At 39.5% G+C, this 25,956-nt stretch overlaps 1 long non-coding RNA gene across 2 annotated transcripts in view; it reads right to left on the reverse strand.

The window, feature by feature from the left end:
- LOC307180946 overlaps positions 1 to 25,956 on the reverse strand; it is an 80,273-nt gene that overhangs the window by 32,813 nt on the left and 21,504 nt on the right. The window contains exons 2-3 of one of the 2 annotated variants that reach the window (XR_013825830.1): positions 23,984 to 24,173; positions 16,141 to 16,249 (exon numbers count right to left, since the gene is read on the reverse strand). This is a non-coding gene — a long non-coding RNA (uncharacterized lncRNA). Of the gene's footprint in view, positions 1 to 16,140; positions 16,250 to 23,983; positions 24,540 to 25,956 lie in introns of those variants that run through there. The other variant, XR_013825831.1, reaches the window with a different exon arrangement.

Genomic DNA, 25,956 nt, shown 5'->3' on the forward strand with positions numbered 1-25,956 from the left:
GTAAAAACCAGAGAGGCAGGACAGGCCATGGAGAACAGGAAGCCTTGTTACCCTGATGGGCGGGATGTAAATTGCCAACAGCCACTCTGGAGAAGTGTTTGGTGTTTCCTGAAACATGTAAAAACCAGAGCTACAAAGCATAGGACACTTCCACTCATGCGCATATATCATGGAAAAACTAAAAATGAACAAGACACAGACACCCCAATGTTTAGGGCTGCTCTGTTTACAAAATCCTCGACTTCGGTACACCTTAAATAGCCCAGAAAAGAGAAAAATGGATAAAGAAGTTTCGGTACTTATGTACAATGGAATATCACTCAGCCATGAAATCAGTGTCATCGGGCCAGTAGCAGCATAATGAGTGGATTTAGGTGATGATCCTAAGTGAAAGAAGTCACACAGAAAAAGAAACTTATCATAAGATATCACTTACAGAGGGAATGTAAACATGGCTACACATGAACTGAATTACAAAACAGAACAGAGTCACACATTTAGAAAGCACACTTATGCCTGCTTCAGGGGAAAGGTGAGGTGGGGTGATGCATAAAACCAGAGTTTGAAATTAGCACAGATACCATTCCATAAACCAAATATGTAATAGACAAGACCTACACTTTGCTCAATGAACTGGACTCAACACCTCCTATGCACCGCAGAGGAGTATATCTGACTAGTAAGAATCTTAAAACCTATGTATTGATATGTCTCCGTAAGGGAATCAAGTGTGTGTAGAGTGGCATAAACACTGTAGTGAAAATCTGCTAAACCCCACTATAAAAATAAATTTTAAATATCAAAAAAACACAAAGAGAGCGAAAGAGAGAGAAATTCTTACAAAATTCGTTCAGGGGCTGTGATGCACCCTGAATTGACCTTATCTACACCTACAGCTGGATGAGACATAAGGCTGGACACTTGGGGCTGAGAGGATTGGTATGGTTGGGTGAGCAAATGCAGACCCTTTAAAGCAATACTGAGTGCTACCCATTCCATGGGTCCCAACTTTCCAGGTTTAAGGGAATCTTCCTACAGCTAACACATGCGTGGGAAACCCAGAGGATGGTACACCATGTGATCGGGAATGGTTTCTACAATGCACCTCATTTTTCATCTCCTGCTGCACGGGTTCGCCACTCCAGCCACTTTACTAACAATCTCCCCATTTGGAGAGTCAGAGCCTTTAACCTCCTGTTTTGCACAGTCTGCAATTAGTGCGGAGGATGAACGGGATGAGGGGGAACCAATGAGAGACTAGCTGTAGGTGTTTGGACGGGCACATGTCACTCTAGTTTCCCATCAGGAGGAAGAATTAACCAAAGGCTCAGCGCGCCGCCCCAGAACCAGAATAGGGCCTGAAGCAATCCTGCGGTTTTGCGGCCAGCTCACAAAAGAGCGAGTTGAAAAATGGAGCTCAGGGTCACTGCAATTCACAAACCTGCAGAGTTGAAAAGGACAACTTTCGTCGAAATATATATTGAGGTAAGGTAAAGAAGGGAATCTGAAACCAAGGCAGATTTGCAGGAAACAGCTTTCAAGAGGTAGATTGGAGTCTCCTTTAAAGAACATGAAAAGCGGCAGAACTTCGACAGTGATGCAGCTGGCCAAAAAGGGCGTATGTGGTTTTTCCTGAATATATTCAGGAAAAAACGCATACGAACTTTTTGGCCAACCAAGCAAGCGGGCAATGCAAATCCGCACTACAGCAAAGTCTCAGTTCCCACCGGTCCAAAGGGCCATCCGAAAACAGTGTAAAAACCAGAGGCAGGACAAGCCATAGAGAACAGGCATCCTTGTTACTCTGATGGGCGGGATGTTAATTGCCAACAGCCACTCTAGAGGAGTGTATGGTGTTTCCTGAAACATCTAAAAAACAGAGAAACAGAGCATAGGGCACTTCCACTCATGTGCATATATCTTGGGAAAACTTAAAAGCAACAAGACACAGCCACCCCAAAGTTTAGGGCTGCTCTGTTTTCAAAAACCTCGACTTCGGTACACCTTAATATCCCAGAAAAGAGAAAAATGGATAAAGACGTTGTGGTACTTATGTACAATGGAATATCAGTCGGCCATGAAATCAATGTCATAAGGCCAGGAGCAGCATAATGAGTGGATTTAGTTACGATGATTCTAAGTGAAAGAAGTCACACAGAAAAAGAAACTTATCATAAGATATCACTTATGGAGGGAATGTAAACATCTCTACATATGAACTGAATTACAAAACAGAACAGAGTCTCACATTTAGAAAGCACACTTATGCCTGTTTAAGTGGAAAGGTGAGGTGCGGTGATGCATAACACAAGAGTTTGAAATCAGCACAGATACCGTTCCATAAAACAAATATTTAATAGACAAGACCTACTCCTTGCTCAGTGAACTGGACTCAACACGCCCTATTCACCGCAGAAGAAGATATCTGACTAGTAAGAATCTTAAAACCTATATATTGATATCTGTCTGTAAGTGAATCATGGCTGTGTAAAGCTGCATAAACACAGCAGTGAAATCAGCTAAACCGCATTGTAAGAATAAATTTCAAACACAAAACAGAAAGATAGTGAAAGAGAGAAAGTCTTACAAAATTCGTTCAGGGGCTGTGATGCACCCTGAATTGACCACATCTACACACACAGCTGGATGAGACATAAGGCTGGACACTCTTGGGGCTGAGAGGATTGGTGAGGTTGGGTGAGCAAATACAGACTCTTTAAAGAAATACTGCGTGCTACCCATTCCACGGGTCCCCACTCTCCAGGTTCAAGGGGAAATTCCTACAGCTACAACATGCATGGAAACCCAGAGGATGGTACACCGTGCGATCGGGAATGGTTTCTACAACGCACCTCATTTTTCATCTCCTGGTGCTCGGGTTTGCCATTCCAACTGCTTTACTAATAATCTCCCCACTCGGAGAGTCAGCGCCTTTAACCTCCTGTTCCGCACAGTCTGCAATTAGTGCGCTGGATGAACGGGAAGAGGGGGAACCAATGGCAGACTAGCTGTAGGTGTTTCGACCGGCACATGTCAGTCTAATTTCCCATCAGGAAGAAGAATTAAACAAAGGTTCAGCCTTCCCTCCGGAACCAGCATAGGGCCTGAAGCAATCCTGCGGTTTTGCGGCCAGCTCCCAAAAAGGCGATTTGAAAAATGGAGCTCAGGGGCACTGCAATTCACAAACCTGCAGGGTTATAAATGATAACTATCATCCAAAAATATATTGAAGTAAGGCAACGAAGAGGATTTGAAAGCAAAGCAGAATTGCAGGAGACAGTTTTCAAGAGGTAGATTGGACTGTCCTTTAAATCACATGAAAAGCGGCAGAACGTCAACAATGATGCAGTTGGCCTAAAAGGGCGCATGCGTTTTTTCCTGAATATATTCAGGAAAAAAGGCATATGCCCCCTTTTTGGCCAACCAAACAAGCGGGCACTGCACATCAGCACAAAAACTAAGTCTCACTTTGCATGGTTCAAAAGGCCATCCTGAAAAAATGTAAAAACCAGAAATGCAGGACAGGTCATGGAGAAAAGGGAGCCTTGTTACACTGATGGGTGGGATGTAAATTGCCAAGGGCCACTCTGGCGTAGTGTATGGTGTTTCCTAAAACAACTAAAAAAACAGAGCTACAGAGCATAGGGCACTTCCACTCATGGGTGTATATCTTTAGAAAATCAAAAATCGACAGGACTTAGGCACCCCAAAGTTTAGGGCTGCTTTGTTTATAAGAACCTCGACTTCGGTACACCTTATATATCCCAGGAAAGAGAAAAATGGATAAAGAGGTTGTGGTACTTATGTACAATGGAATACCCCTCAGCCATGAAGTCATAAGGCTAGTAGCAGCATAATGAGTGGATTTAGGTACGATGATTCTAAGTGAAATAAGTCACAGAGAAAAAGAAACTTACCATGAGATATCACTTATAGAGGGAATGTAAACATGGCTACACATGAGCTGAATTACAAAACAGAACAGAGGCTCACATTTAGAAAACACACTTATGCCTGCTTAAGGGGAAAGGTGAGGTGGGGTGATGCATAAAAGTAGAGTTTGAAATTAGCACAGATATCGTTCCATAAACCAAATATGTAATAGTGAACACCTACTCATTGCTCTATGAACTGGACTCAACACACCCTATTCACCACCGAGGAATATATATGACTATTAAAAATCTTAAAAAGTATTTATTGATATCTCTCTGTACGTGAATCAAGTGGGTGTAATGCGGCATAAACACAGTGGAAATCAGCTAAACCCCATCATAAAAATAAATATATTCAGGAAAAACGCATACGCTCTTTTTGGCCATGCAAACAAGCGCCAAATGCAAATCAGCACTACAAAGAAGTCTCACTTCACATTCGTCAAAAGGGCCATCCTGGAAAAGTGTAAAACCAGAAATGCAGCACAGGCCATGGAGAAAAGGGAGCCTTGTTACGCTGATGGGAGGGATGTAAATAGCCAAGGCCACTCTGGAGAAGTGTATGGTGTTTCCAAAACATCTAAAATGCAGAGCTACAGAGCCTAGGGCACTTCCACTCTTGGGCGTATATCTTGGGAAAACCAAACATCGACAGGACACAGGCACCGCTACGTTTAGTGTTACTCTGTTTAGAAATGACTTGGGTACAACTTACATGTCCTTGGAAGTAAAAAATGGATAAAGAAGATGTGGTACTTATGTACAATGGGATATAACTGAGCAATTAAATCAGCGAAATAAGGCCAGTTGCAGCAATTCGTGGAGTCTGAGGTACGATCATTCTATGTGACATAAGTCAGACATAAAAAGAGACTTATCATAAGGTATCACTTATAGATGGTATCTAAAAATGGCTACACATGAACTCAATTACAAAACAGAAACAGAGTCACACATTTAGAAAACACACTTATGGCTGCTAAAGGAGAATGGTGGGGTGGGGTGATGCATAAACGAGGAGGTTGGAATTAGCATAGATACAGTTCCATAAACAAAATAGGTAATCGACAGGACCTACTGTATAGCTCAAAGAGTTGGACTCAGCACACTGTTGTCACCGGAAAAGGACATATAAGACGGGTAAGAATCTGTAAAAGAATTTATTGATGTCTCTCTTTAAGTGAATCAAGTGGATAGATGTAGAGCAGGAAGAGAGACAGTATTGAAAATCAGCCATACCCCATTATAAAATTAAATAACAAGAACAAAAAAAAAGACAGTGAGAGAGAGAGAAATTCTTACAAAATTTGTTCAAGGGCTGTGATGCAACCTGGACTGAACACATCTAGACACACAGCTGGATGGGACGTAAGGCTCTACACTCGTGGTTCTGAGAGGCTTGGTGAGGATGGGACAGCAAATGCAGCACTTTTAGAGTAATACTGCCTGGCCCCCATTCCATGGGTCCCATATCTCCAGGTGCAGGGGACCCTTCCTACAGCTAAAACATGAATGGGACATCCAGAGGATGGTACACCATCTGTTCGGGAAGAATTTGGGAAAGTCACCTCATCTCCACTTCTTCTGGTATTCGGGTGCCCCAGCTCCTTTCCTTAGAGTCTCCCCACTTTGGGAAGGCAGCACACTCAAGAGCCGGTTTTGCACAGCTTGGAATTTTCCATGTGAAGAAGGGGAATGGGGGGATGGAATGAGACACAAGCCCTAGATGTTTGGACAGGCATATGCCACTCTAGTTTCCTAATCTGGAAGAATTTCCCTATCCTTCAGGTGCCCCAGTAACCGGAATAGGTCTGTAGAAATCCTGCCCCTTTGTGGCTGCTTCCCTAAACAAGTTGAAAACTGGTGCTCAGGGGCACTGCAATTCACAAACATGCAGGGTTGTAATTGACACCTCTAATGGAGTCATTTCTTGAGCCAAGTATTCCTAAAGGCCTTGTAAGCAAGGCAGAATTGCAGGAAAGGGATTTCAAGAGGTAGTTTGCACTCGCCATTAAAGCACATGAAAAGCTGCTGAACATCGCCAATGATGCAGTTTGCCAAAAAGGCTGTATGCGTTATTCCTTAATATATTCAGGAAAAACCCTTACTCCATTTTTGGCCAACAAAACAGGCGGGCAATGTAAATTAATACTACAAAGAGGTATCACTTCCACCAGTCAGAATGGCCAAGCTCACAAAGTGTAAAACCTGAAATGCAGGACAGGGCGTCGAGAAAAGGGGACCCTGACAAGCTGATGGTGGGAATGTAAATTGCTAACAGCCACTGTGGAGAAGTGGGTGGTGATTCCTTAAAAGTCTCAAAAACAGAGCTTCAGAGCATATGGCGCTTCCACTCCTGGGCCTGTATCTTGGAAAAAACATAAATTGACAGGACCCAGGCACTCCGAAATTTATGCAGCCCTGTTTACAAGAGCCTGTACTTGGAAGCTACCTAAACGTCCTTGGAAGGAAGACTGGATGAAGAAACTATGGTAGATATGTACAATGGAATATTACTCAGCCATGAAATGAATGGAATAAGGCCATTTGCAGCCACTTGGAAGGACATAGATACATTCATACTAAGTGTCATAAATCAGACAATGATAAATATCATATGATATTACTTATCGGTGGAATCTAACAATTGATACAAAGGTACGATCTTACAACACAGAAACAGAGTCCCAGACTTAGAACACAAACTTATGGTTACCAAACTGGAAAGGTGTGTTGAAGGCATAAATCATGAGGTTGGAGTTAGTATATACATACTTACAGAGAGAAAACTTGTAATCAACATGGACCTGCTGTAGAGCACTTGGAACTCTTCTCAACACCCTTTAGTAACCTCCATGGAAAAATAATTCCAGAAAGAATATATAGTCATCTCTGTATAAGTGAATCATGTTGGTGTATATCAAAAACGAACACAACATGGTAAATCAACTAAACTCCATTATAAATTTAAAATTGAATTATAGAAAAGAAAAATGATCACTAAATTCGTTTAGTCTCAGTTAACGTGCTAGTGTCACATCCCTGGACACAGACTCAATTTGGTCCCAAGGCTGGACTGTTGTGGGCCTGAGGACCTCGGGAGGATATGCCAGCTAATCCGACCCCTTAAACATGTAGTACCTGGTCCCCTCTGCATGGGATCACAATCTCCAGATCTAAGTGTTCCCTCATACTACTAAACTAACGCTCTGACACCCAAAGGATGGTGGACTCTCTGGGCTGGATGACATTTGGAAAATCACCTGGTCTCAACATATCCTGGTGTTTGGGTTCCGACCTCCCGACTCCTTCGTTAGGGTCATCCCACTCTACAAGACAGCACCCTCAACAGGTGATTTTGCAGGGGTTTACACTTGTTCGGGGGATGAAGGGTAAGGAGGAAGAATGAATGGGACAGAAGCCCTTACATGTTTGGTCAGGCACATTCCACTCTAATTTAAAACCCAGGAACAGGACTTTCCCTACATCTAAGGTTGTGTCAGTAACCAGAGAGGGACAGTAGAAATCCTGCCGCCTTCTGTTTTTCCCATAAAAACAATTCTAAAACTGGACCTTATAGGCACTTCATATTCACAATGCCTGGGGAGCTGTAAATGACAACAGCCCTCAAGAAATGCCTTGGGGTAGGTAATCGAAATAGACTTCAAAACAAGGCAACCTTTCAATAACCCTTTTTCAAGGGGTAAATTTTACTCACACTGTTCAAAAAAAAAGCACATATGAAGATGCTCACCGTTGCTTTATGTTAGACAAATGCAAATCAGATGTACAAAGAAGTATCACCTGGAACCACTCAGAATAGCCATCCTCACAATGTCTAGAAACAAGAAATGCTTCAGAGGGTGTGGAAAAAAGAGAAACCTACTACTTATTATTATTATTTTTTTAATCTGCGTTGGGTCTTCGTTGCTGCATGCGGCTTTTCTATAGTTGCAGCAAGCGGGGTTTACTCATCGTTGTGGTACACAGCCTTCCGTGTGCAGTGGCTTCTCTTGTTGTGGAGCACAGGCTCTAGGCACACAGGCTTCAGTAGTTGTGGCACGTGAGCTCAGTAGTTGTGGCTCGTGGGCTCTAGAGCGCAGACTCAGTAGTTGTGGCACACAGGCTTAGTTGCTCTGAGGCGTGTGGGATCTTCCTGGGCCAGGGCTCGAACCTGTGTCCCCTGCACTGGTAGGCGGATTCTTAACCACTGTGCCACCAATACTACGTTACTGGGGGCAATGCCAATTGGTAACAGCCACTATGGGGCACAGAATGGAGGTTACCAGATTAAGGGGAGGTAGGAGGGATAAACTGGAAATTGGGATTGACATATACACACCACTATATATAAAAGAGATAACAAATAAGGGCCTACTGTATAGCACAGGGAACTCTACTCAATACTGTGTAATGACCTGTATGGGAAAGGAATGCAAAAAGGACTGGATATATGTATAACTGCTTCACTCTGCTGTGCAGCAGAAAGTAACACAACATCGTAAATCAACCATACTCCAAAAAAATTGAAATGAAATGAAATAAAATAAAATAAAATAGAGCTACCAGATGATCCAGCAAGTTCACTCCTGTGTGCATATCTGGAGGAAAGCATAAATCGAAAAGACACATCTTCCCCAATGTTCACTGCAACACTCTTTACAATAGCGAAGACATGGAAGCAACCAAAATGTCCATCAACATATGAATATAGGTAAAGAATATGTGATACATATATATAATGGAATATGACTCAGCCATAAAATAGAAGAAAATAATGCCAATTGCAGTAACATGGATGGACCTAGAGATGATTGTACTAAGTGAAGTAAGTCAGACACAGTAAGACAAATATTGTATGATATCACTTCTAGGTGGAACTTAAAAATTGATACAAATGAACTAACTTACAAAACAGAGGCAGACTCACAGACTTGGAACACAAACTTATGGTTACCAAAGGGGAAAGGTCGGGGGGCAGGGATAAATCAGGAACTTGGGGGAAACATACGAATACTACTATATATAACGTAGATAAGCAACAAGGACCTACTGTATAGCACAGGGAACTCTACTCAATATTCTGGGAATACCTTTATCAGAAAAGAATCTGAAAAAGAATGAATATATGCATATGTGTAACTGAATCACTTGCTGTGCAGTTGAAATGAACACAACATTGTAAATCAACTATACTCCAAGAAAATTTAAATTACAAAATAAAGAAAATCGCCTATATTTCAAAAGATAAAAAGAATTCCCACATATTTTTATGGCTTGATAGCTTACTTTTTTAGTGCTCAATATTATCCCATTCCCAGAATATATTAATACTATATCATTTCATTCACCTATTGGAGGACACCTTAGTTTCATTCACATTTTGGCAATATTGAATTAGGTGCTATAAATATCCATATGCAGGTTTTCGTCTGGAAGTATGTTTTAAACTACTTTCAGTAGATATACATGAGAACACTTGCCGGATTATACAGTAAGGGAATGTTCAATATTATAGCAAGTGTCAATCAGACTACCAAAGTAGCTGTATTATTTTTCATTTCCACCAATAACACATGACATTTCCTATTGTTCCACATCCCTTACAGAATTTGTTCTTGTCATTGTTCACATTTTAGCCATTCTAATGGCTAAACTCGTATGCAATTGTATTGTTAATTTGCTTTTTGATGGCAGCACGTAATCTGAATTATTCTTCTGTATACTTATATGCATAGTGTCTATTTTCTTTGGTGAGGTGTCCGTAAAGTATATTGGTCCACATTTTATTTAGGCTGCTTTCATTTTTTTCTACCCAATCTGTATTTGTTTTATTTATTTTCGTGCCTTATTGCATTAGCAAGGACGTGGAGTAAAATATGGAAAAGGAGTCATGAAAGGGAACATCCTTGCTTTTACCTGAACTTAGTGGAAAAGCTTCATGTTTTTGATCATTAATCATGATGTAAGATAAACGTTTCCTGTAGATCTTTGTTATCAACTTGAGAAAGCTCCAGTCTATTTCTTTAACTGAGAGTTTTTATGAAGAATGGGTGTTAGATTTTTTCAAAGGTCTTCTGAATCTATTGATATGCTAATGATTGACTTTAGAGTGTTTATATGATGGATATAATTATTTGATTTTAGAATGTTGAACCAGCCTTGCATACCTGGGATTATTCCCTCTCATTCATGATATAAAATTCTCTCAAAATATTGTTGGATTCGATTTGTTAATATTTTGTTGAGGATTTTTGCATTGATGTTCCTGAGAGATATTGGTCCGTTTTCTTTACTACTCATATGTTCCTCTAAGTTTGGATGTTGTGGATTTAGTATCAGACATTCATTTGGGGGAGATTCTCAGTCATTTTTAAAAAATATTTTCTGTTCTTTGTTATCTTTATTCTCCTCCTGCCATACCCATTATGTATAGGTCACAGCATTTTCATTGTTCCACAATTATTGATTACTCTGTTCTGTTGATTTCTTTCCTGCCCATTTTCTCTTTTCTTTTGAGATTTAAAGGTTTCTCTTGATATGCCTTCAAGCTCACAGATGTTTCTCCTCAGCCAGCTCTTTGACTGCTAAAACGAAATACGGGAGACTTGGTATTTTATAAACAACAGAATATTTTTGTTTTCTCGTAATTGCTGAGGCTGAAAAGTTCAAGAACAAGTTACCAGGGGCGTCGCTGGTGGCGCAGTGGTTAAGAATCTGCCTACCAATAAAGTGGACACGGGTTCGAGCCCTGGTCCTGGAATATCCCACATGCCATGGAACAACTAAGCCCGTGCACCACAAATACTGAGCCTGTACTCTAGAGACCACAGGCCACAACTACTGAGCTCGTGTGCCACAACTACTGAAACCCGCACGCCTAGAGCCCATGTTCTGCAACAAGAGAAGCCACCCAATGAGAAGCCCGCACACAGCAACAAAGACCCAACACAGCCAAAAAATTAATTAATTAATTAATTTTAAAAAAAGAACAAGTTGCCAGCTGACTTAGTGTCTGGTGAGGGACCAATATCTGGTTCATAACGTGGGTCTTCTCGCTCGGCAATGAAATCATGTGATGGGCATGAGATCTTCTGTGTGCTACATTTATTAGGTCACTAATCCCATGTTTGAGGTGTCTGGCCTCATGACCTAATCACCTCCCAAAAGCCCCACCTGCTAATACCATCAACATGGGAGCTGGGTTTCAAAATTTTAAAATTAGAGTTACAAAATGTTTACACCATAACAGGGAGCACAGAGTTCACTGATTTTTCCTTTCATGTTAACGGTTTGCACATTTATATTTATTATATACTCCCAAAACCCTTGTTGTTTTTTTTAAGATTCTTTTCCCGTATATGCCAGTACACACCATTGAGTAGAGTTACCTGTGCTATAAAGCAGGTCCTTATCAATACTTATCTATTGTATATATACTAGTGTGTATAGGTCAGTCCCAATCTCCCAATTTATCCCTTCCCCACTTATCCCCTGGTAACCATAAGTTTGTTTTCTATATCCATGACTCTATTTCTGTTGTGTAAATTAGTTCATTTGTACCTTTTTTTTCCTTTTTAGATTCCTCATATAAGCAATATCAAATGATATCTGTCTTTCTGTGTCTGACTTGCTTCACTCAGTATAACAATCTCTAGGTCCATCCATGTTGCTACAAAACCTTTAATTGTTAAGGATAACTCTCAATTTTTTCCAGTATCATCAGCAATTCTTTCTGGCAGACATTTGATAACACTTTTTAAACAGGGATATTGAGACCAAGGCTCCTGACCTGCAAACAAACAAAACATCATTTATATAGTGAAAACTTTGCACGTCAAAGGATGAAAGCACTTGGTCTAAATCCCTTTGCACCCACTGCTGACAGAGGGCAGAGGAGTTTGACTCACTAATCTTCCTTACGTGCACTTCTTCCTAATGGGGTATTCCATCTAAAACTTATAAGAAGCGGGAATGCATCATGGAACACACCAATCTCTACTACAGATTCTGAAGCAGAAAAAAAACAAAAACAAAAACATGATGAATCCATCCAAAGGGTTCTGTCCACATTGTTACAATAGTTTCCCTGGCACTGTGAACCCTTTTCAAACCCTATCACTTGAACCTACTTTCATTTTTTTTCAGCAAAAATAATGCTAATCTGCAGTCACACACTCCAGTAATATTACACTATCCCTTGTGCAAGGATGTAGGGATTCGAGGAGCTATGGGAGGCTATCATGAGAGGTTGCCTAGAGTAATTAGGACATTTCATTTAATGTTGGCTCTTCTCCCTAAGATGTCTGCTGTCCTCTTCTTTTTGTAGCTACTAGCATTGAGAAAGTGAGCAAGATAAGGCCCTTCTCTTTTACTGCCCATGAATGTAGCTGTGATTAACCCCACAGACCTTGGTGCTTCCAGAATCCCCTGAACCTACTGACCCTCCATGCATGGCATGACATAGATAAGGATGGTGATGTGTATACTTGTATAGAACATGCTATAAAATTTTTGACTCTTCCCTTCCTCATAATTCCAAAGAATAGATTTCTTTGGATTTCTGCTTAATGCTACTGGAGTTGGTACATAAGTTGAGGGAGGTATCAGGGCACACCAAAAGAGAAGGTATCTGCACAGAAAATACAAGCAGGTACATTTCTGTGTAGTTTCAGCAGCTCATTTCCTATATCAACCATGGTGACAGGTTGAGCCTTCCTCTTTCTACTAGTAGTACAGCAAACATAAAGGATATTTAGGCTGCTTGTTTTATCCCCACCTCTCTCAATTGATCTGCATTCACATATAGGACAATGAAGGGTCCTTTCTACCATCTTAACCAATACTTGAGAACCAGAAAATGTCCAGATTTTTCCAGGGATTATTTTCATATTCCCCAATCAGGCATATGAAGGGATCTTACCTATTGTGTTTGATGAAGTCATATCTCTGATGGCATCCCATCATCAACAAAACTGGACAGAAATTTGAAGGGTCTTAGATTTACCATATTTGAAATTCCAATATTTTAGCCTGACACGTTTTTGGATTTTAGAAAAAAATATTTTAAATGAGAAAAAAAATCATTTTTATGACACAAAAAGACAGCAATAGTTTTATATTTTTATCTGTTCCACTTGCACACAAAAGTCTCATGGGGTTATGTAAGGCAGTCCTTTTGGGTGCTGTGCTTGGTGCAAATATGGATTAAAGCTTAGGAATCTTGGGCTTCCCTGGTGGCGCAGTGGTTGATGCAGGGGACATGGGTTCGTGCCCCGGTCTGGGAAGATCCCACATGCCGCGGAGCGGCTGGGCCCGTGAGCCATGGCCGCTGAGCCTGCGCGTCCAGAGCCTGTGCTCCGCAACGGGAGAGGCCACAGCAGTGAGAGGCCCGCGTACCGCAAAAAAAAAAAAAAAAAAAAAAAAGCTTAGGAATCTTAAGCTACAGTCACCTGAAACTTTTAAAGTAGGATGCAAGCAATCCTGTCCAACATTTGAACAGAGCAAGACACTGTCTTTATTTTATTTGTCAGGTAATTAATCTGTCTTTTTCCCCAAGGAGAGAAACAACTGACATCTTCCATCAATGTGTTGTACAAAAATCTTTGAACACAGAGTGCAAGCAGAGGCTGATACAAGATGTGAAAAATAAAATGAGAGACCCTTGTGGCATTTTCTCCTAACTTATTGCAATCTCCCATTTAAAATGTGGGAATAATCAATCTTCTGAGGAAAAAGGCCCAAGGAAGGTTTCTGCTTCTGTGGAATAATGGGATTGCTAAAGATTTCAGGAGGCAAGACGAATTAGTGAGAATGACCATGAGAAATCAGAGAAAAGTCAGACCCATGGATGAAGTGATGTTTACCTCTATGAATCAATGAGAAGTAGGAGCAAATGAAAAGAAAGCTGAATACAACATTTTCTGAATAAATGTAACCTTTCAGCTGTCACAGAAAAATTAATACTCACTATGATACAACATATTTAGTTTAGAAAGTTAACTTAAATTTAAAGATTAATAATTAGATTTATTGAAGAAACGAAAACATATTTGTGATTTAGAATAAATAATGTGTTCTGCTACAGATAAGAAGACTACATAAATAAATAGAAATAAGACTAAATAAATAAATAAATAGGAAAATAACAAATTAGATGTTATTAAAAAGTGACACTCATCTAAAGAAAGAGAAGGAGAGACAGAAAGAGAGAAGAACTCATAGCAAGCATATATTAAAAACTCCTCAATAAGAAGTCTTCAGATGTTAAAAAAAAAGAAGTCTTCAATAAGAAGATAATGTAATAGCAAATATGGGGAAAATATACCAAAAGGTATTTCCAAAAAGAGAGTACAGAATGTTAAGTAAACATATCAAAAGATGCTTGGCTTCTTAGTAGTCAATTAAATGCAAAAAAAGTGATACATTTAATTATCACTTACCAACCAGAAAGTTCAAATGAAAATGACAGGTATTATCAGGTTTGACGAGAATGTATATAATCCTTGAATCTCATTCACTGCTGCTGAGGATGAAAAATCATACAAATGAGTGAAGTAAGTCAGAAAGAGAAAGACAAATACTGTATGCTAACACATATATATGGAATTTAACAAAAAAAAACTGTCATGAAGAACCTAGGGGTAAGACAGGAATAAAGACACAGACCTACTAGAGAATGGACTTGACGATATGGGGAGGGGAAAGGGTAAGCTGTGACAAAGCGAGAGAGTGGCATGGACATATATACACTACCAAACGTAAAATAGATAGCTACTGGGAAGCAGCCACATAGCACAGGGAGATCAGCTCGGTGCTTTGTGACCACCTAGAGGGGTGGGATGGGGAGGGTGGGAGGGAGGGAGATGCAAGAGGGAAGAGATATGGGAACACATGTATATGTATAACTGATTCGCTTTGTTATAAAGCAGAAACTAACACACCATTGTGAAGCAATTATACTCCAATAAAGATGTAAAAAAAAAGAAAAAGAAAAATCATACACATGTTTTGAAAATATTTAGAAATATCTAAAAAGATAAACACATGAAAGCTATGACTCGAAAATTTTACTACTACATGTATACTGAACAATTATTTATACACACACCACCAAAGCTCAAGTTCTAGAATTTTTATACCCATGCTATTCTCAACAGGCACAAACTGAAAATCACTCATATTGTAATACAAATTGGAATAAATTAATTGTTAAATATTTACACTATGGAATCCTATGCAACAGTGGCAATGCATGATCACAACAGGAAACCATATAGACATATTCACAAGCAACATAAAATAAAAAAGCCCAATCCAAAAGTGATTTTACTGTGCCATAACATTTATATAAACTACAAAATACAGGTAACATGATCTTTTTGTTAGATACAAGAACAATATTAAACCTTAAGGGGAGTCACTAGAGTGGGATCAGGGGGCCTCTGAGTATCTGGCAATTTTCTGTGTCTTTATCTAGAAGCTATGTATAGAGTGTATTCAGATTCTGAATTTTCTGAAATTTGTCATTTCCTTACAAACCATGCATGTTTTTAGTTGTTTTTTATACATAACAAAAAGTAAAAACGATATACTAGGGAAGGTAATTATATTAGCACTTTAATATCCATGCTTTTCAAGGTGGAACTGAAAGGTATTAAATACTTGACATTGTGATTACTTCTTAAAAGGTGAAAATTTGAGATTAATAAATAAGACATAACTCTTCATATATAATCCTCAAACAGGAGGGGTAGAAAGGAGTATTATTTTTTTTTAATTAATACAGAATTGTTAAGATAGAAAATAATGAAAACAGACTAGGTTTAAAAAAGAGCACACTGGACTTCCCTGGTGGCACAGTGGGTAAGAATTTGCCTGCCAATGCAGGGGACAGGGGTTCAATCCCTGGTCTGGGAAGATCCCACATGCCGCAGAGCAACTAAGCCCGTGTGCCACAACTACTGAGCCTGCGCTCTAGAGCCAGCAAGCAACAACTATTGAGCCTGCATGACACAACTACTGAAGCCCATGCACCTAGAGCCCATACTCCACAACAAGAGAAACGACCACAAGGAGAAGCCCGTGCACCACAACGATGAGTAACCCCTGCTTGAAACAACTAGAGAAACCTTGTGCAGCAACAAAGACCCAATGCAATGAAAAATAAATAAAATTAAATCTTTTGACTTCTGAGATGACTCACTCACGTGGCTGTAGGTAAGAGGCCTCAGTTCCTTGCCACATGGATCTCTCCTTAGGGCTGCTTGAGTGTCCTCATGACATGGTAGCTGGCTTACCCCAGGATGAGTGACCTAGCAGAAACCAAAGCAGAAGCTGCAATGTCTTTCATAACTTTGGAAGCTGCACTTTGTCATTTCTGCAATTTCTTATTAGTTAAACAGTCAGCCCTTTTCAAGTGCGAGGAGCCACACAGGTACATGAAGACTGGGAGACAATTAGGGATAATTAGGGCCATCTTGGAGACTGGCTTCCAAAGTGGCTGACTAGCCAAACACTGAATTTTGTTTTCTTCACTTCTGGAGATAAAATGGTCAGTGAATCTCATTGGTGGTCTTTGAGATGTACCAAAGTTACCTCTTGCTCTCACCTCCAGCCGTGTGGCTGACAGGGTCTTGGTACTCCAGCCGGGTGTCAGGCCTGTGCCTCTGAGTTGGGAGAGCCGAGTTCAGGTCATTGGTCTACCAGAGACCTCTGGCACCTTGTAATATCAAATAGTGAAAGCCTCCCAGAGACATCCGTCTCAACGCTAAGACCCAGCTCCACTCAGAGACGAGCAAGATCCAGTGCTGGATATCCCATGCCAAACAACTAGCAAGACAGGAATGCAGGCCCACCCATTAGCAGAGAGGCTGCCTAAAATCATAATAAGGCCACAGACACTCCAAAACACACCACCAGATGCAGACCTGTCAACCAGAAAGACAAGATCCAGACACACCCACCAGAACACAGGCACCAGTCCCCTCCACCAGAAAGCCTACACAACCCACTAAACCAACCTCAGCCACTGGGGGCAGACACCAAAAACAACGGGAACTACGAATCTGCGGCCTGCGAAAAGGAGACCCCAAACACAGTCCCCAAAGCCAAATATGACAGAGGAACACACAGCAGGTGAAGGAGCAAGGTAAGATCCCACCAGAACAAACAAACGTAGAGGAAATAGGCAGTCTACCGGAAAAAGAATTCAGAGTAATGATATTAAAGATGATCCCAAATCTTGGAACTGGAATGGAGAATATACAAGAAACGTTTAACAAGGACGTAGAAGAACTAAAGAGCAAAGCAAACAAACAATGATGAACAACACAATAAATGGAATTTAAAATGCTCTAGAAGGAAACAATAGCAGAATAATTGAGGCAGAAGAATGGATAAATGACCTGTAAGACAAAATAGTGGAAATAACTACTGCAGAGCAGAATAAAGAAAAAAGAATGAAAAGAATTGAGGACAATCTGAGACACCTCTGGGACAACATTAAACATACCAGTATTCGAATATAGGGGTCCCAGAAGTAGAAGAGAAAAAGAAAGAGACTGAGAAAATATTTGAAGAAATAATAGTTGAAAACTTCCCTAATATGGGAAAGGATATCATTAATCAAGTTCAGGAAGTGCAGAGTCCCATACAAGATACACCCAAGGAGAAACATGCCAAAACATATATTACTTAAACTATCAAAAATTAAATACAAAGAAAAAATATTAAAATCACCAAGGGAAAAACAACAAATAACATACAAGGGAATCCCCAAAAGATTAACGGCTGATCTTTCAGCAGAAACTCTGCAAGCCAGAAGGGACTGGCAGAACATATTTAAAGTGATGAAAGGGGAAAAGCTACAACCAAGATTACTCGACCCAGCAAGGATCTCATTCAGATTTGACAGAGAAATTAAAACCTTTACAGACAAGCAAAAGCTAAGAGAATTCAGCACCACCAAACCAGCTTTACAACAAACGCTAAAGGAACTTCTCTAGGCAGGAAACACAAGAGAAGGAAAAGATGTACAATAACAAACCCAAAACAATTAAGAAAATGGTAATAAGAACATACATATCAATAATTACCTTAAATGTAAATGGATTAAATGCTCCAACCAAAAGACACAGACTGGCTGAATGGATCCAAAAACATGACCAGCATATACGCGGTCTACAAGAGACCCACTTCAGACCTAGAGACACATACAGACTGAAAGATAGGGGATGGAAAAAGATATTCCATGCAAATGGAAATCAAAAAAAAGCTAGAGTAGCAATTCTCATATCAGACAAAAAAGACTTTAAAATAAAGACTATTACCGGAGACAAAGAAGGACACTACATTATGATCAAGGGATCAATCCAAGAAGAAGATATAACAATTGTAAATATTTATGCACCCAACACAGGAGCTCCTCAATACATAAGGCAAATGCTAACAGCCATAAAAGGGGAAATCGACAGTAACACAATCATAGTAGGGGACTTTAGCACCCCTCTTTCACCAATGAACTGATCATCCAAAATGAAAATAAATAAAGAAACACAAGCTTTAAATAATACATTAAACAAGATGGACTTAATTGATATTTATAGGACATTCCATCCAAAACCAACAGAATACACTTTATCTCAAGTGCTCGTGGAATATTCTCCAGGATAGATCATATCCTGGGTCACAAAAAAAGCCTTGGTAAATTTACGAAAATTGAAATCTTATCAAGTATCTTTTCTGACCACAATGCCATCAGAATAGATATCAATTACAGGAAAAGATCTGTAAAAAATACAAACACATGGACGCTAAACAATACACTACTTAATAACCAAGACGTCACTGAAGAAATCAAAGAGGAAATTTAAAAAATACCTAGAAACAAATGACAATGAAGACCCAAAACCTATGGGATGCAGAAAAAGCAGTTCTAAGAGGGAGGTTTATAGCACTACAATCCTACCTCAAGAAACAAGAAACATCTCAAATAAACAAGCTAACCTTACACCGAAAGCAATTAGAGAAAGAAAGAAAAAAAAAAAAACAAAGTCAGCAGAGGAAAGAAATCATAAAGATCAGATCAGAAATAAATGAAAAAGAAGTGAAAGAAACAACAGCAAAGATCAAAAAAACTAAAAGTTTGTTCTCTAAGAAGATAAACAAAATTGACAAACCATTAGCCAGACTCATCAAGAAAAAAAGGAAGGCTCAAATCAATAGAATTACAAATAAAAAAGGAGAAGTAACAACTGACACTGCAGAAATACAAAGGATCATGAGAGATTACTGCAAGCAACAATATGCCAATAAAATGGACAACCTGGAAGAAATGGACAAATTCTTAGAAAAGCACAAGCTTCCAAGACTGAACCAGGAAGAAATAGAAACTATAAACAAACCAATCCAAAGCACAGAAATTGAGACTGTGATTAAAAATCTTCCAACAAACAAAAGCCCAGGACCAGATGGCTTAACAGGCAAATTCTATCAAACATTTAGAGAAGAGTTAACACCTATCCTTCTCAAACTCTTCCAAAATATAGCAGAGGGAGGAACTCTCCCAAACTTATTCTATGAGACCACCATCTCCCTGATACCAAAACCAGACAAAGATGTCACAAAGAAAGAAAACTACAGGCCAATATCACTGATGAACACAGATGCAAAAATCCACAGCAAAAGACTAGCAAACAGAATCCAACAGCACATTAAAAGGATCATACACCAAGATAAAATGGGATTTATCACAGGGATGCAAGGATTCTTCAATATATGCAAATCAGTGTGATACACCATATTAAAAAACTGAAGGATAAAAACGATATGGTCATCTCAAGAGATGCATAAAATGCTTTAGACAATATTAAACACCCATTTATGATTTAAAAAAACCTCCAGAGAGTAGGCATAGAGGGAACTTTCCTCAACATAATAAAGGCCATATATGACAAACCCACAGCCAACATCGTTCTCAATGGTGAAAAAGTGAAACCATTTCCACCAAGATCAGGAACAAGACAAGGTTGCCCACTCTCACCACTATGATTCAACACACTTTTGGAATTTTTAGCTACAGCAACCAGAGAAGAAAAAGAAATAAAGGGAATCCAAATCGGAAAAGAAGAAGTTAAGCTCTCACTGTTTGCAGATGACATGATACTATACATAGAGAATCTTAAAGATGCTACCAGTAACCTATTAGAGTTAATCAATGAATCTGGTAAGGTTGCAGCACACAAAATAAATGTACAGTTATCACTTTCATCCCTATACACTAAAGATGAAAAATCTGAAAGAGAAATTAAGGAAACACTCCCATTTACCACTGCAACAGAAAGAATAAAATACCTAGGAATAACCCTGCCTAAGGAGACAAAAGTAGTTTACTCAACAAACTATAAGACACTGATTAAAGAAATCAAAGATGACACAAACAGAGAGATATACCATGTGCTTGGATTGGAAGAATCAACATTGTGGAAATGACTATACTACCCAAAGCAATCTACAGATTCAATGCAATCCCTATCAAACTACCAATGGCATTTTTCAGAGAACTGCACCAAAAAATTTCACAATTTGTATGGAAACACAAAAGACCCCGAACAGCCAAAGCAATCTTGAGAAGAAAAACAGAGCTGGAGGAAGCAGGCTCCCTGACTTCAGACAATACTACAAAGCTACAGTACTCAAGACAGTATGGTACTGGCACAAAAACAGAAATATAGAGCAATGGAACATGAGGGAAAGCCCAGAGATAAACCCATACACATATGGTCACATTATTTATGATAAAGGAGGCAAGAATATACAATGGAGAAATCACAGCCTCTTCAATAAATGGTGCTGGTAAAACTGGGCAGCTACAGGTAAAAGAATGAAATTAGAAAATTCCCTAACACCATACACAAAAATAAACTCAAAATTGATTAAAGACCTAAATGTAAGGCCAGACACTATAAAACTCTTAGAGGAAAACATAGGCAGAACACTCTATGACATCAATCACAGCAAGATCCTTTTTTTTTTTTTTTTTTTTTGCGGTACGCGGGCCTCTCACTGTTGTGGCCTCTCCCATTGCAGTGCACAGGCTCTGGACGCGCAGGCTCAGCAGCCATGGCTCACAGGCCTAGCTGCTCCGTGGCATGTGGGATCTTCCCAGACCGGGGCACGAACCTGTGTCCCCTGCATCGGCAGGCGGACTCTCAACCACTGCGCCACCAGGGAAGCCTGCAAGATCCTTTTTGACCCACCTCCTAGAGAAATGGAAATAAAAACAAAAATAAACAAATAAGACCTAATGAGACTTAAAAGCTTTTGCACAGCAAAGGAAAACGTAAACAAGACGAAAAGGCAACCCTCAGAATGGGAGAAAATATTTGCCAACGAAGCAACTGACAAAGGATTAATCTCCAAACTTTACAAGCAGCCCATGCAGATCAATATCAAAAAAACAAACAACCCAATCCATAAATGGGCAGAAGACCTAAACAGACATTTCTCCAAAGAAGATATACAGTTTGCCAACAAACACATGAAAGAATGCTCAACATCACTGATCATTAGAGAAACGCAAATCAAAATTACAATGAGGTATCACCACACACAGGTAAGAATGGCCATCATCAAAAAAATCTACAAACAATAAATGCTGCAGAGGTGTGGAGAAAAGGGAACCCTCTTGCACCGTTGGTGGGAGTGTAAATTGATACAGCCACTATTGAGAACAGTATGGAGGTTCCTTAAAAACCTAAAAATAGAACTACCACTACCATATGACACAGCAATCCCACTACTGGGCATATACCTGCAGAAAACCATAATTCAAAAAGAGTCATGTTCCACAATGTTCACTGCAGCTCTATTTGCAATAGCCAGGACATAGAAGCAATCTAAGTGTCCATCAACTGATGACTGGATAAAGAAGATGCTGCACATCTTCAATATAAAATGGAATATTACTCAGCCATAAAAAGAAATAAAATTGAGTTATTTGTAGTGAGGTGGATGGACCTAGAATCTGTCATACAGAGTGAGGTAAGTCAGAAAGAGAAAAACAAATACTGTATGCTAACACATATATATGGAATCTAAACAAAAAGAAAAAAAATGGTTTGGAAGAACCTAGGGGCAGGACAGGAATAAAGACATAGACATAGAGAATGGACTTGAGGACATGGGGAGGGAGAAGGGTAAGCTGGGATGAAGTGAGAGAGTGGCATGGACTTATATACACTACCAAATGTAAAATAGATGGCTAGTAAGAAACTGCTGCATAGCACAGGGAGATCAGCTCAGTGCTTTGTGACCACTTAGAGCGGTGGGATAGGGAGGGTGGGAGGGAGATGCAAGAGGGAGAAGATATGGGGATATATGTGTATGTATAGCTTGTTCACTTTGTTATAAAGCAGAAACTAACACACCATAGTAAAGCAATTATAGTCCAATAAGATGATATAAATAAATAAATAAATAAATAATTTATGCCCCCCCAATTAACTCTTTTTAAAAAATAAATAAATAAAAAACAGCACTCGATAACATGGTAACTCTAAACCTAAGTATTTTCAGTACTATAGTAAATGTAACTGGATTAATATCTCCTATTAAAGTGTAATTTTTTATATTACGTGCAACTAAATTTTTTTCACAATATACAGGTAAAATAAAAGAATTACGTTAGAAAGGAGAAAACATTCCATGTATTTTAAAACAATAAGCATATAATATCATGCTTATAATAAGCATATAAAAAGCATATATAATATCATATAATATATAAGCATATAATACCATGCTTATAATAAGCATATAATAAGCATCTTAGATAAAATAGTCTTTAAGTTCAGAACAATTTGTCATTATTGTAATTAGTATTATTATCCCAATTTGTGAAAAATATCTCAATACATTTTCTATTTGAAAAAATATTTTAATATTTTTTTCTTCACTCTTTTGTGGTCTAATACATGGTAAGTATTTAGGTGCTAACATAACCTAAAAATATATGTGGTTTTTTTTTACAGCCAAACAAAACTGAATCAAGAAGAAATAGATAACTTGAACATACTGATCACTAAAAGCAAAATAGAATCTGTAATTAAAAAGAACTCCCTACCAACAAAAGTCCAGTATCAGATGGTTTCACAGGCAAATTCTTCCAAATATACAAAGCAAAACTTACACTGATTCTTCTCAAACTCTTCGAAAAGATTGAAGAGTAAAGAATACTTCCAAAGACATTCTATGAAGCCACCATCACCCTGATATCAAAAACAGATGGGGGGGACTTCCCTGGTGGCTCAGTGGTTAAGAATCCGTCTGACAATGCAGGGGACATAGGTTCGAGCCCAGGTCTGGGAAGATCCCACATGCCGCGGAGCAACTAAGCCTGTGTGCCACAACTACTGAGCCTGCGCTCTACAGCCCAGGAGCCACAACTACTGAGCCTGATAGCCACAACTGCTGAAGCCCGTGCACCTAGAGCCCATGCTCTGCAACAAAAGCAAAGCAATGGACACCCAATCCATCCAAAAATAAAGAAAGAAATCTACTGAAACAAACAAACAAACAAACAAACAAAATACAGATGGGGACTTTTCTAGTTGTCCAGTAGTTAAGATTTCGCCTTCCACTGCAGGGGGGGGCAGGTTCAATCCCTCATGGTGGAGCTAAGATCCCACATGCCTCACAAACAAGAAACCAAAACATAAAACAGAAGGAATGTTGGAACAAATTCATTAAAGACTTAAAAAACCAACACAGAGAGAAAGACACTACCAAAATAAGAAAATTGCAGACCAATATCTTTGATAAATATAGATGCAAAAATTCTCAACTGAATATTAGAAAACCGAATCTGACAACACATAAGAGGATCATACACCATGACCAAATTTGATTCACCCCAGTGTCACAAAGTTGTTTCAACATATGCAAATCAACCAACATGATACACCCCATCAACAAAGGAAAAACACAAAACAAATGATCATCTCAATAGATGCCGGAAAAGCACATCCATTGATGATAAAAACACTTACCAGGGCTCCCCTGGTGGCGCAGTGATTGAGAGTCCGCCTGCCAATGCAGGGGACACAGGATCGTGCCCCGGTCCGGGAAGATCCCACATGCCGCAGAGTGGCTGGGCCCGTGAGCCATGGCCACTGAGCCTGTGCGTCCAGAGCCTGTGCTCCGCAACGGGAGAGGTCACTACAGTGAGAGGCCCACGTACTGCAAAAAGGAAAAAAAAAAACTTACCAAAGTGGGTATAGAGGAAACATATCTCAACATAATAAAAGCTATTTATGACAAACCCACAACCAATATAATACTCAATGTTCATAGGCTGAAAGCCTTCCCCCTAAAATCTGGAAGAAGACAAGGATGCCCACTCTCACCTCTTCTCTTCAACATAGTACTGGAAGTCCTAGCCACAACAATCAGACAAGAAAAAGAAATAAAATCTAACCACATTGGAAGGGAAGAGGTAAAGTTGTCATTGTATGTAGATGACATGATAATATATATAAAGGAAACCCTAAAAGTTCCAACCAAAAACTACTAGAACTGATAAACAAATTCAGCAAAGTAGCAGGACACAAGATTAACATACATAAATTGGTTGCATTTCTTGGTTTTTCTTTTTTTTTAAATTTATTTTGGCTGCATCGGGTCTTCATTGCTGTGCACGGGCTTTCTCTAGTTGTGGCCAGTGGGGGCTAGTCTTCGTTGTGGTGCGCAGGCTTCTCATTGCAGTGGCTTCTCTTGTTGCGGAGCATGGGCTCTAGGCATGCGGGCTTAAGTAGTTGTGGCACATGGGCTCAGTACTTGTGGCTCACGGGTTCTAGTGTGCAGGCTAAGTACTTGTGGCACACAGGTCTAGTTGCTCCACGGCATGTGAGATCTTCCTGCACCAGAGCACAAACCTATGCCCCCTGTATTGGCAGGCGGATTCTCAACCATGGAGCCACCAGGGAAGTCCCTGGATGCATTTCTTTACACTAACAATGAAATATCAGAAAGGAAATGTAAACAAGCAGTCCTTTTTAAAATGGCATCAAGAAAATAAAATACTTAGGAAAAAACCTCACCAAGGAGGTGAAAGACTTATATGTTGAGAACTACAAAACATTAGTAAAGGAAACTGAAGATGATCCAGAGAAATGGAAAGACATCCCATGCTCTTGGATGGGAAGAATTAAAACTGTTAAAGTGGCTATACTACCCAAAGCAATCTACAGATTTAATGTGATTCCTGTCAAATTGCCCATGACACTTTCCCCAGAACTAGAACAAATAATCCTAAAATATATCTGGAACCATAAAAAGTCAGAACTGTCAACACAATCCTGAGGAAAAAGAACAAAGCAGGAGGCATAACCCTCCTAAACTTCAGACAATACTACAAAGTTACAGTAATCAAAACCGCATGGTATTGGCACAGAAAGAGATACATGGATCAATGGAATGGAATAGAGAGCCCAGAAATAAACCCACACACCTATGGTCAATTAACCTTCGACAAAGGAGGCAAGAATATACAATGGGGAAAAGACAGTCTCTTCAGCAAGTGGTGTTTTGAAAGTTGGACAGCCGTATTCAAATCAGTGAAGTCAGAACATACCCTCACACCATACACAGAAATAAACTCAAAACGGTTTACATGCTTAAATATAACATAGGACACCTTAAAACTCCTAGAAGAGAACATAAGCAAAACATTCTCTGACATAAATCATACCACAGTTTTCCTAGGTAGTTCTCCCTAGGCAGTACAAATACAGTAAGTCACCTACATAAGCACCTTCAAGTTGCAAACTTTCAAAGATGCAAACGTCCATTTGCATGTCCAATTCGCATGTAAGTTAGTTCACGTGTCTGGCATACATTGTCACGTGCGTTCATCCTCTATAAGTGGTTGCGCTTTTGTGTTCTTTACAGTACTGTATAGAGTACAGTAGTACAGTACCTTTATTTCAAGCCCAAGATGTCTGGAAGCAAGCGTAAAAGCAGT

This window comes from Stenella coeruleoalba, assembly GCF_951394435.1.
Source record: "Stenella coeruleoalba genome assembly, chromosome: X".
In the NCBI taxonomy this organism is placed as follows: Eukaryota; Metazoa; Chordata; class Mammalia; order Artiodactyla; family Delphinidae; genus Stenella; species Stenella coeruleoalba.